The following is an 11,623-nucleotide window of genomic DNA, read 5'->3' on the forward strand; positions in this document are numbered from 1 at the left end:
ATTCCTGCTCCAGGCTCTTGGTTTGGAGCCCTCTGAGCCCCAGACAGGCGCTGAGAGTTGTGCCAAAGTCACTCCGTGACATTAAAGACTCAAAGTCCAACTGCCTGTGGTCAGAGACAGGAAAAGGATGGAAAACAGGTACCAGGAGAGCAAGAAAAGGGAAAACCAGACCCTGAATCAGGGGGATGCCCTTTAATGACTGAGCTTTAAGGTCCCTTCCAACCCAAACCATTCCATGACTCTGTGATTCCACCAAACCAGGTTTCCCTGGGGAGGTTGGCAGCTGGCAGGTCATAGAAGGGATGGGTTTTGGGTCCTCCTGAGGATGCACAGACCCAAAAAAACATTTTCTGCCTTCTTGATGTTTTTCTTTGCTTTGTTCAGTGGAAGAAAAGGGGAGAAGGGAAAATGTTTTAAGTCCTGGTGGCAGTGGCTGTGGCTGAGCTCTGGCACGACCCTTCAGGCTGTTCACGCCCCTCTGGCCACCAGGGTTTCTGCAGAGCTGTTCCAGCAGTCCTGAGCCACCTTCCAGGCAAACCCTCTGGCCCTGGGAGCTGCACAGTCCTGCCAGGTCCTCACCCAAATCCCAGGGCTGGACTGGTGCTGGATCACACGGCACAGGTGGGATCTGCTGGAATCACCAGGGGTTCAGGGGCCAAACCCCTGCAGGACACAGAGCTCAGCTCAGACCTTCACAGACCCCCTGACCACTGGGGTGCTGCTGGTTGTGGTCACCGAAGGCCCTGCATCCTTCCAGGGTGGCATTTAGATGGGTGGCAGTCAGTCAGTGGCACAGCTGAGGGACTGGCACCTGGAGAGCCATCAGCAACACAACCCCCAGGGACAAAACTCCCAAGGAAAAGAGCTCTGTGTGGAGAGAAAAATGGCACCAGTAACAGCACGGAGCTGAACTGGCTGCAGGCAAATCCTGGGCATTTTCTGCCCAGATGTGATTGGAATTGTGGCTGTGAGTGCCTCGAGGGCACAGGTAGGGAGCACACCAGAGGTACACAGGTGTCAGGAATTCCCTGTCCCTCTGCAGTGGGATTTGCAGTGCTCTTCCAGCCTGGGCACTGCCCTGGCACTGCCTCCACCTGTGCCAAGGCTGGGTGCTGCTGGAGTGACTCTAAAATCCAACCCAATCTGCTTTTGATACCACAAATGGGGCAGGAGGAGCAAAACCCGTGGTGATGGACACTACTGACCGTGTGCCTGGGACTTTGATTAATTACAAATCAACAGGAGCCTGCAGAGGCTCAGAAAGTCAGATCAGTTTGGGTGTTGTTGCTTTAGACATTAACCAAGCCCTGCTGCAGAACCCAGAGATCCTGAGGGGAAAAAGCTCCTTCCCCCATAATTTTACCTCGATCTTTTTAAGTTTCAGGGCTCCCAAGTGCTGGGGACTCCTCTGCAGGCAGCAGCTGAGCGGGGCTGTTTATTTATCAGAGTCAACCAGAGCCACACAAAAGGTTATGGCCACGGGCCAGATGTCTTTGACATCATAGCCTGTCATTAATGGCATAAATCCTCCGTGATTTCATTTCCCACTGAGCCAACCAGCATCTCTCCCAGATCATTTCAAAGGGGAAAAAAGTCTAAACATTTACCTTCAAACCCCAAACAGATCGTATCATTCTATTCTGCTTGCCCAATATTAAATATATTCTCTTGCACATGGCATTTTTATGGCAGGTTGTGACCACTGCTGGAGCTCATTTCAGCTGGAGATATGCTCAGAAAGAAAAATTTTCTTATGGTTCCCTAAGGGGAAAACAAAAAAAAAAACGACATTTCATTCAACAAAACCTTTTCCAACCACTGCACTTTGCTGGTTTAATGTATTTTTGTCCCCCAGATCTCGGTGTGAGGGAGAGAAATATTTAAAAGCTGGTTCTCTGTGCCACAGCCTCTTCTCTGTGAGAATATTTAACATGGACAGGCTGGAAAAATTTTCCTTCACACCATTTTTGTCCCCTTTTTTTCCATAATATCAGTAATACGCACGTGGTTATGTGAAAAATAATAAGAAATCACTCTGAGCATGAAAGGTCTGAATATCCCTGTAATACCTGAGTATTTTAATTTAAATCCTTTGGGATTTTAAGTCTTCCTGGCCTTCTGCTGCTGGACAATGCACTGCTTGATAAAAAAAAAAGGTGAAAATATTTGATAAGAATATCAGATAATTTTTGACCCATCGCTGCTGGTTACTGAACTGGGCCTAAAATGCCCAGGAAAAGTTTTCCAAACCAAGGCTGGCACCAAACCTGCTGGGATAAACCAGGAATTCTACATTTATATGCAAAAGCAGACAGTCAGACTGTTTGGTTTGACCTCCCTTTTGTGAATATTTGCTGAAATTGCTCCAGATTGCTCCATTTGAGATGAAAAGAGCCTGACAGGACTCCTGCCCCTGGGAGCAAATGTCCAGAAAGTCAGGGAAGCTCTCACTTATCAGCTGCCCTGAGAGGAGAAGTTAATTACCTGCAATTACAGACGAGTCCTGAGATCCAAATGAATTCAAAGAAAGCAAATTTAGGCTCAGCCCAAGCCCAGATTGGCTCTGCTGCACACAGGGCACCATCACAGAGGTGATTCGGTGCCTCCTGATGCTGCTGCAGCCTCCTGGAGCTGCCTCTGCTCAGCCTCGGGAGGCTCTGGGTCCCAGGGAACGGGAGGATCCCATGGAGCATCCACGGTGCCAAGGGGCCAGGGCAGAGCAGCCTGGAGATCCCCAGGCTGAAAGGACGAATGCGAATTCTCCCAGTGTGGAAAAGAACCCTCAGGGGCTCAAGAGAGAAAAGGAAAGTCCCCCCAGCTTCGGTGACGCTGCTCAGAGGAGAAAGGACAGAACTGGAGCTGGGCATGACAGCACAAAGCTCCTGTTGGAGCCACCTCTGCTGCCGCCATCCACCTTCACCCCGCGCCCCAGAGCCCTCACCACCACCAAAGAACGACAGAAGGACCTCCAGCATACCTGAGGAAATAAAAATTGGCCGTTTCCCTTTTATTTTTGGAGCAGTCTGGAATCTCAGGAGGCATCGGCGAGCAAACGCTCCCCAGACGTGCCGACAGCAGGGCTGTGTCAGAGCTCTCCCGCCAGAGCCAGAGTTAAAATATGCCTGCAAAGCACCAGTAGCTTCATTCTTATGACTAACACATCCCAAAGGTGCCATAACATGCACGGAGGCAGGGAATTCTGGGGTGCTGGAAGGAGTACAGCGAGAGGAGGAGCTGCAGAGGAGAGGTTCTGAGGAAAGCCAGCGAGTTATTTTTCCACAATTTATCAAACTACTTTTACTCTGCTCCTCCAAGTACAGAGATGAAAAGTCCCACAACTCCAGCACGAGCTGAGCCAGCCAAGAAAAAGAAAGCAGTTTGCTGTGCTCCCCAGGGCATAGATGATGTCTATTTGTTAACGTTTTGTGATGTGTGGAGGAGACAAACTTCAGGGAAGGAACATGGTCATCTATCTGAGACAAAATCTACCCCGCTGGAATGGGCTGAGCGTGTCTCGTGCTGGGGGCGGGCAGGGATTGCAGTGGAATGTGGGTGGTTTTTGGCACAAATCTCACAGTGCAGGGCTCCTTTCTGGGTAACTCGTGGACTCTCACAGCTCTGCTGGGAATAGTCACAGAACGGTTTGGGTTGGAAGGGACCTTAAATATGATCTTGTTCCAGTCCCTGCCGTGGGCAGGGACACCTCCCGGGGGCCAGCCACAGCTGCTCTGGGCACCCTGTGCCAGGGCCTGCCCACCCTCCCAATTCCTTCCCAGTATCCCATCCATCCCTGCCTTCTGGCAGTGGGAAGCCATTCCCTGTGTCCTGTCCCTCGTCCCTCTCCAGCTCTACTGGAGTCCCTTCAGGTACTGAAAATCCACAATAAAATCACCCAGGAGCCTTCTCTTCCTCAGGCTGAGCAATCCCAACTCTCAGCCTTTCCTCATAGGAGAGGTTCTCCATCCCTCTGGTCGTCCTTGCACCTGCTCTGGACTCTCTCCATGTCCTTCCTGTGCTGGGGGCAGAGCAGGAGGGGGATGAGCGGCAGGAGGGGGCTGAGCGGGGGGGGGGGATCCCAAACGCTCCAGTCACAGGCATTCCCAGGGCTTACAGCTCCTCGGATGATGACCTGGGTGTCAGCAAAGCTCCACGAGCCTTTAGAGTAGATAAAGCCACCTGCAGAAATGCTGGGAAGTTTCCTCTTGAGCACCCACCAGCAATAACCCCCATCCAAACCAATCTTCCCAGTGACATGAAAATATCCGTGGAAGTGTGACATGAAAATATCCTTGGAGTGTGTGAGGCTCTCAAGCACTACCCAATTAATGACATCTCAAACACATGCAAATGGCTTTCATGTGGAACAGAATGTCCAAGTGTGAAAACCCAGGATACACCAGCACTGTTTAATCACTTCTGGAGCAGTGACGGGGCAGCACCAAACGTTTCCCGCAGAGGATGGAAAGGAGGGACAAGACATGCAAATGCTGCTCCCATTGCTTTTCCCTGCTCTCTCCCCACGGTTTAATTTCTGCCTGATGAGAGCACGGTTCTGAGCAGGAGGATGGATCCCTGGTAAGGCCACTGGGGATGAAAGCGCTCTCATTATCCGCTCGGAAAGCTCCGGCTTTGCCTCAGCAGAACTGTCACAACATGCTGAGGTCCGGGGATTCCTGTGGGAGCTGGGCTGACAGATCTGATTCTGATTCGCATGGATTCATGAATCTTGCATAGGCTGTTTGTCCAGAGGTTCTGAAGATGTTTAGTCAGTGCATACCTGCAGTTAATTCCTCGGAAAATCTGTCAGATACGATGCCAAGGGACAGGCCCCTCAATCCTGGCGGCCCCGGCTCGTTAAACACCCAGGGCAGGGATGCAGCAGGATTTCATCACAGCCCTTAACGAGCTGTAAATATTGCAAATGCCAACACACTCCAGCTACACGGGAATGTTGCAACTCTGAAGGTAAATACCAAAGCCACCAGGGGCCTGAGATCACAGCCTGGTGTCACCAGGAGGAGGGAGGGATGAGAAGGGCAGAAATGAACTCCAGAGAGAGCTGGGAGAAAGCCTTGGAGTGTTTGAGATAAATGCTCTAATAGAGCTCCGGTACTGGCTCTAATTAGGATAAATCAGGGCTTCCCTAATTGCTTTTAATCCTTTGGCTTCCTAGCTGACAGGAGTGACCATGCCCAGCATGTGGAGAAGAGCTGTGGGGACATCCACAGCCTCTGTATCCCACTGCCGCTCCCAGAGCCCGATTCCCACAAGGGATCAGAGCTGGGACTGGCCAGAAACAGGGAGAAGGGAGACCAAGGACCCCGTGACCCCAGGAGCCCAAATCTCCACCAGCACAGCCTCTGCAAGGCAAAAGTGAGAACATTCTGCCTTCTCCCATGGAATTATTTGCTTCCCTTCTCCAGCTGTGCCATTGCATTCCCCCCTAAACCCTTCAAATTATCATTCTTGAAATGCAGTGTGTGCATTTGAGCTGCTCCATGCTTCTGTTCACTTTATTTTTCCTTTAAAGCTTTTCTTCCCCTTCTTCAGTTAGCTGTGGGGTTTTTATCAGAGCACAGACACCTCTTGCCAGACTCTGCTGCAGAAGGGAGGACGGAATTCCCTCTGTTTCCATCCCAGAGGAATCCTGAGTCACCTGCAGCAACCAAAGCTCTCTTGCCTTAGGTGTAAACAGAGACAAATAACAACTTTTGATCTGCTTCCACCTTTCCAGCAGAAGTGAAGGCAGTGCAAGTATCAACATGGGAGAAAGGATGAAAAAGAAGGATGAAAGAAAAAAGGATTCTGGGCTGTCTTGAATTCTGTGTGGGAAGGATCCCACAGAAATCCAGGGGTAAAGATGGAACTGCTTTCCTCAAAGGTGACATTCACCCCTCCTGGATGCAACAGCCACTGCCCCGTTTCAGAATATTAAAAGGCTTCAAGAACAGAGCTAAAGCAGAGTTATTTCTCTGGGTAATCTCTCTGCCCTGGGCTGAGACGAAGCCCTGCCATAAAGACCCTGTGTTGCTCAGCTACAGAAATCCATCCTTTCCCGTGGGCAACCCATGAAACACCAATTAATGCCACTAATGAGTATAGTGGAAGCAGGATCTTGGAGTTTATGAGTCCTGGGCAACACCAGCAGCCAGGTCTTTCTCAAAGTTCAATAATCAGGAGATTTCTGAGGTGGTGACCTCACAGTCCTCTGGTTTGGTGTGTTCTTTATTTAGAGCTGGAGCTGGAGTTTCCAGCGAGCCCTGGGCTGTGTCCCTGCATGAAACCCAGGCACAGCCATGTAAAGCAGCATCATTAATGAGCTGATTTGCATATCAAATGAACTTTATGCACAGCAGGATATTTTGACAAAAATTTGACAGGATATCTTTACAAAAAGTTTGCAAAATAAAACAACCTGGGAAATAAGAGCCTACAACTTCCTTCCTGCTTCCCAAGGAGCCAACACACCTCCAGCAGCAGCAGGGAGCAGGATTTACCTGATTTACCTCCCTCCTGCTGCTGGATACAAGGAATAACCAGAGTTAGGCCAGGTTTGGTCATATGAGACCTGGTTTAGACCTTGGTTCCTGAGTTATCCTGAAATCTGCAACAGCTGGGAGGTGGAAGGAGCAGGGGATCCAACCCTCGGATCTCCAGAGGTCCCTTCCAACCCATCCTGCCACAGCTTCCCAACCAGAGGGATTCAGCAGGGATGTCACAATTTAATGAATATATCATTTGTACAAGTCTCAATGTAGATTTTTTCTTAACAAAATCCATTGTGGGTTTAAGCCCAAGCCAGCAAGGAAGGGAAAGGCAAGGGCAGTATTTTTATTTTTAAAGGATTATATAAAACGCACAAATCGCTGGAACAGGTGTGTTTGCAGCCCCTTCCTGTCCTGCCCACCCAAAACTCTAAACTGCATTTGTGTGCACATGACATGCTGGATTTGCACACTCAAACAAGCTGAAAACATCAGTGCTGGATAATAATCTGTATTTTAGTGAAAAGTTTGGAAGAAGGAAAAAAAAAATCATTTCAAGACTTGTATTTAATTTTTATCTTCTTGACCTTTCTGTAATTTTCATTGTTTTCCTTTTTCTGCCCTTTTTGGTGACAAAAGTGGGAAAAGAGGCACCAGTTGCTTCATGCAGACCCTTTGCAGTGCAGGAGCACCCAGCAGCATCACTGCCTGCGTCCTGCAGCTTCTCCACGACTTCTGTGGCATTTTATTCCCTCTGCCTGGCTTCAGGCGGCACATTTGGAGGCTGCAGAGCATCCTGAAGCTCGGCTGGATGCAGAGAAGAAGAAAAGTTTAGTCTTTGCCCTGCTGGCCACCAAAATCAGCAGTGGTGCTGTTTAATTTGTGCTGACTCCACTCGGCCCGAGCAGAGGAGGAGAGGGACTGACAGGAGAGGGTGCTCACGATTTAGGGAAGGGACAGAGCAGCAGAGAGTGGACCCCAGCCCTGTCCCGGCAGGAACATCCAGGGCCAGGGCACTGAGCAGCTCTGCCTTTCAGCATCACGAGAAGGAGCAGCTGCAGGCGGCAGCAGCTAATCTGTGCCTCTAAATCCAGCCGTGTCATTATGATGATAAGCCTTCCAAGAGACCATTCGATTTGAAAAGTAAATTTGAATTTATAAATGGAGTCCCACTCGCCGGGGTCAGGGCTCCAGCCGAGCCGCGGTTTTAATGGCATTAGAGGCTGATAAAAAGGTTGGGAAATCAGCAGAGGGGTCAAACCTGCACTGAAATGTTCCCTCAGCCGGGGCAGCAGCGTTTGATTCCCGTTGGATCAGCGCTTTGGAGCTGAGTCACGCTCCGGCAGCCTCAATATCTGCCCTGGGGAAGGAGCTTTCCAGCCCAGACAAATGAGGATTTCACGGCCCTTTGTGGCTCCTCAAGGCTGCACCTCCCCGTGCCGTCCCACAAAGGCCGTGCCGGTGCCACCGGCTCGGGGAAAGGAGGCAGGGATGGAGGTGACAGCCAGCCCGCTTGGACCCGAGCTGAGCCCAGGGACAGCGCAGCGAGGAGATGCTCCAGGCAGACACGACACACGGGGATTGCAAGATGACTTTCCTGCTTGATTTTTTAATCCCTTCCCGACTCTCCCAACGCACTTGCTGATGCTCTGGGTGCTCTCATCCCCCCTTCCCTGATTTGGGGTTTATGCGGACTTGGAGCTTTTCTTCCATTTCAGCTCAGAGGCAATGAATGACCTGGGCCTGTGCAGGCCCAGGTGTGACCTTAAGAAAGGTCCTGAATTTGCTTGGGGCAGATTTTCCTCAGGTACAAGTCACGTTTGTGTTCTCCCCTGGGAAATAAGGATGGGATCACCTTTCCTGCTGCCTTTTGTCGAGGCAGGGAACGAGCTGTCTGTTCCTCAAGTGCTTCAGACAATGCCTGTGCTCAGACAACCACAAACACAGCTCAATATCCCCCTCCAGACCCATCTCCCCCCTCATTCACACACGGGCTGCACACACCGAGCTCATCCTCAAATCTTTTTTTTCTTTTTTTTTTTTTCATTATTTATTTAGAAATAATAAAATAAGACATAATATATAAAAATCTGTACAATCCACAATTTGTGCAGTACATTAGGAAGACTTCGATACAAAAAGGCTGCAAACAGGAAAATAGTCATGGACAACTGTCAGATGCCGAGATTGTTCGTCTCACAAGAGCTGCAGGCCAAAAAGTCCTTACAAAAATCAGCTTCTGGTGGGCTGTGGGGTGGCAGCTATGCAGCACCTTCTACTTCACAATGGTGGTGAGCAGCTGAGATTAAAGACATTACAGTACTTCTCAGTTTTACCTTGTAATCCATCATGAGAAAGAAGACCGAAGAGAACAAATTAAATATCTGAACCCTTTGTCTTTTCCAAGGGCTTCAGCTAACGAAGAAGTGTTTCACGGCTGGGAGAGGGTAATTAACCCCAGCTAATGAGTCAGGATTCCTGCCCGGGCCACTTAACCCAGGACAACTCGCACGGAAGAGGCGGAGGGAGGGAACCATCCCCACCTGCCTCTGCTCCTGTCACTGTACACAGAATTATGGGTCAGACAATGTGTCTCATTCAAGTATTTTCAGGGAAGGGCAGAAATAACATATTCCCCCCCAGCCCCTAAGCAAAAGACAGGATCAAAGCTTCTGTGCGAGTCGGGCGAGCCAATTTATCCTGGATAAAGAGGCTGAACCAAGGCCTGGGGGAGGCTGTGGGTAGAGCTCTGTCAGTTTAAAGTTTAAAGTTTAAAGTTTAAAGTTTAAAGTTTAAAGTTTAAAGTTTAAAGTTTAAAGTTTAAAGTTTAAAGTTTAAAGTTTAAAGTTTAAAGTTTAAAGTTTAAAGTTTAAAGTTTAAAGTTTAAAGTTTAAAGTTTAAAGTTTAAAGTTTAAAGTTTAAAGTTTAAAGTTTAAAGTTTAAAGTTTAAAGTTTAAAGTTTAAAGTTTAAAGTTTAAAGTTTAAAGTTTAAAGTTTAAAGTTTAAAGTTTAAAGTTTAAAGTTTAAAGTTTAAAGTTTAAAGTTTAAAGTTTAAAGTTTAAAGTTTAAAGTTTAAAGTTTAAAGTTTAAAGTTTAAAGTTTAAAGTTTAAAGTTTAAAGTTTAAAGTTTAAAGTTTAAAGTTTAAAGTTTAAAGTTTAAAGTTTAAAGTTTAAAGTTTAAAGTTTAAAGTTTAAAGTTTAAAGTTTAAAGTTTAAAGTTTAAAGTTTAAAGTTTAAAGTTTAAAGTTTAAAGTTTAAAGTTTACATCAGCTTGGCCCAGGATCAACGGGAACCGGAGGAAAGCTGTCAGTCACTGTCTAGTCCTTAAAAATAACATTTTTTAAATGATTCCTCCAATTTGCGGCTTACAAACCCAGAACTGATGGCGAAAAGGAGAAGGGGACCACGGGCTCTACATTGCAGGGCTCTTCCCAGCAGCTTCCCAGAGCCAGGGCTGAAATGTGGGATTCCCTCAGCAAAGACAAAGGGTTGTGAGAGAAAGAACAAGCAGAGATTAGCAATGGATTACACCTCGACCCACCCCCCTCCACACCACTCTGGGAGCTCTTCGAAAACGCCAGTAACTAGAACGTGTTCTCAAATGAAAAGTCCATGCTTAAAAAATAAATAAAGAGAAGTTCAGAGCATTAGGAATCCTATAAGGCTTGCAAATAATTTGCTAAAAATCATGCTAACCTGTAGCATCTAGTCCTAGCGAGCCGAGACTGCCGAGCTGAACTGATACATTTTTTTGTGGCCTTTTCGTTGTCTTCTCCTTGTCCTCCTTTACAGACTTCTATTTACATTTGGCTTTAAATATGAAAATACTTGATAAACTTTATAAAATGTACACTTTTAAAAATATTTCTGAAAAACTGACTTGAAAAACAAAACAAACAAACAAGAAGAAAAACAAACAAACAAACAAAAAAAAACAACAACAAAAAAACCAAACCCAAAACCTCTGCACCAGAAATGTTAAAGGGGAGGGGATTTTTTTTTTTTTTTTTCCTCTCTGGATTTCTTGTGTGTTGAAGAAATGAGACAAATCCTGCATTTTCCATCCCCCCCATCTCTCATCTCTCCCTCCAGTATCTCAAGTATCATTTAGTGGGAGCACTGTGCACCCGGGGGATGCTGATCTGAGATCAGGTCCCCTTTCTCCTGCTCAGCCTCCCTTCCCCGTTGCGTTTTCATGCCCCCTCTGTGTCACTGAATACTCTTTGGTTTAGTTTTTCTCCTTTTTGCAAGAACATCACCATTAGCAGCACTAGCAGCACTCCGTTGTCTCCACCACTGTTGACCCAGAAACTGCGACCAAACCACCTTTAAATGTCCACCCTTCCCTTCCTTTTCCATGCTCCCACCCCAGAAACAGCCTCAGCACTTGTGCTCCATCATCTGCTCTCTCCAGGAGCCAAATCTGTGTTTACAACATGGAATTTCCACAGTTTCCAACCCACCCACTGTAGATAGCATCTTATCAGAAACAGTTCATTGCAGGCATTTCTTTCAGGCAGGGCTGGCAGGGGCCAGAGGCCTTCACAGATATCCATTTGCAGAAGACATCAGACCTAGAACAAGCTGTTTTTTAATGGCATACAGTGATCCAATACTGCAAGAGTCGTCCGGGATTGCCATCCCCACCACCCCCAGGAGCAGGGGCCAAGCACAGCTTTGCTGTCTCCTTGAGCTTAGAGGCACAGAGAATTTAAAGCCTTTTGGGTGAAGGAGCCAAAACACCACCAGAGCTTCGCTGAAGGTGGCAAAATCTGCTTGGTGATGAGTGACGAGTGAGTGTCACCTGCTGACCACCCAGCTGGGGTTTGCCAGGGAGAGGAGGCAGGAGATGAACCTGAACCTCCCTTTGCAGCCTCATCCTCCCCAAAGAATCCCTCTCTCCACGAGATGCAAATCCACCTTCCTGACACCCCTGCCCTGCTGAAGAGAAGCATTTTGCACAAAATGCTGCCGGCCCTCCGCTACTCCCAAGTGCTGTGCTGCCAAGGCCCTTTCCTCCTCTTCCTTCCTCCTCAAAAACCTCTTCCCGGGGATCTCTCCTCTGCCTGGCTCATCCACGGCCAAACCCCAGCAGCCTCTGGCATCAGCCAGCAGCTCCACAGCGTGTCCCTGGCGCA

The 11,623-nt window shown here is 48.1% G+C and overlaps 1 long non-coding RNA gene across 1 annotated transcript in view; it reads right to left on the reverse strand.

Annotated features, from left to right (window-relative positions):
• LOC108445742 overlaps positions 1 to 3,163 on the reverse strand; it is a 15,158-nt gene extending 11,995 nt beyond the window's left edge. The window contains exon 1 of the long non-coding RNA XR_001860700.1: positions 2,978 to 3,163. This is a non-coding gene — a long non-coding RNA (uncharacterized LOC108445742). The remainder of the gene's footprint in view (positions 1 to 2,977) is intronic.
• Positions 3,164 to 11,623: the final 8,460 nt, after the last annotated feature.

This window comes from Corvus brachyrhynchos, unplaced genomic scaffold (assembly GCF_000691975.1).
Source record: "Corvus brachyrhynchos isolate BGI_N302 unplaced genomic scaffold, ASM69197v1 scaffold340, whole genome shotgun sequence".
Lineage (NCBI taxonomy): Eukaryota > Metazoa > Chordata > Aves > Passeriformes > Corvidae > Corvus > Corvus brachyrhynchos.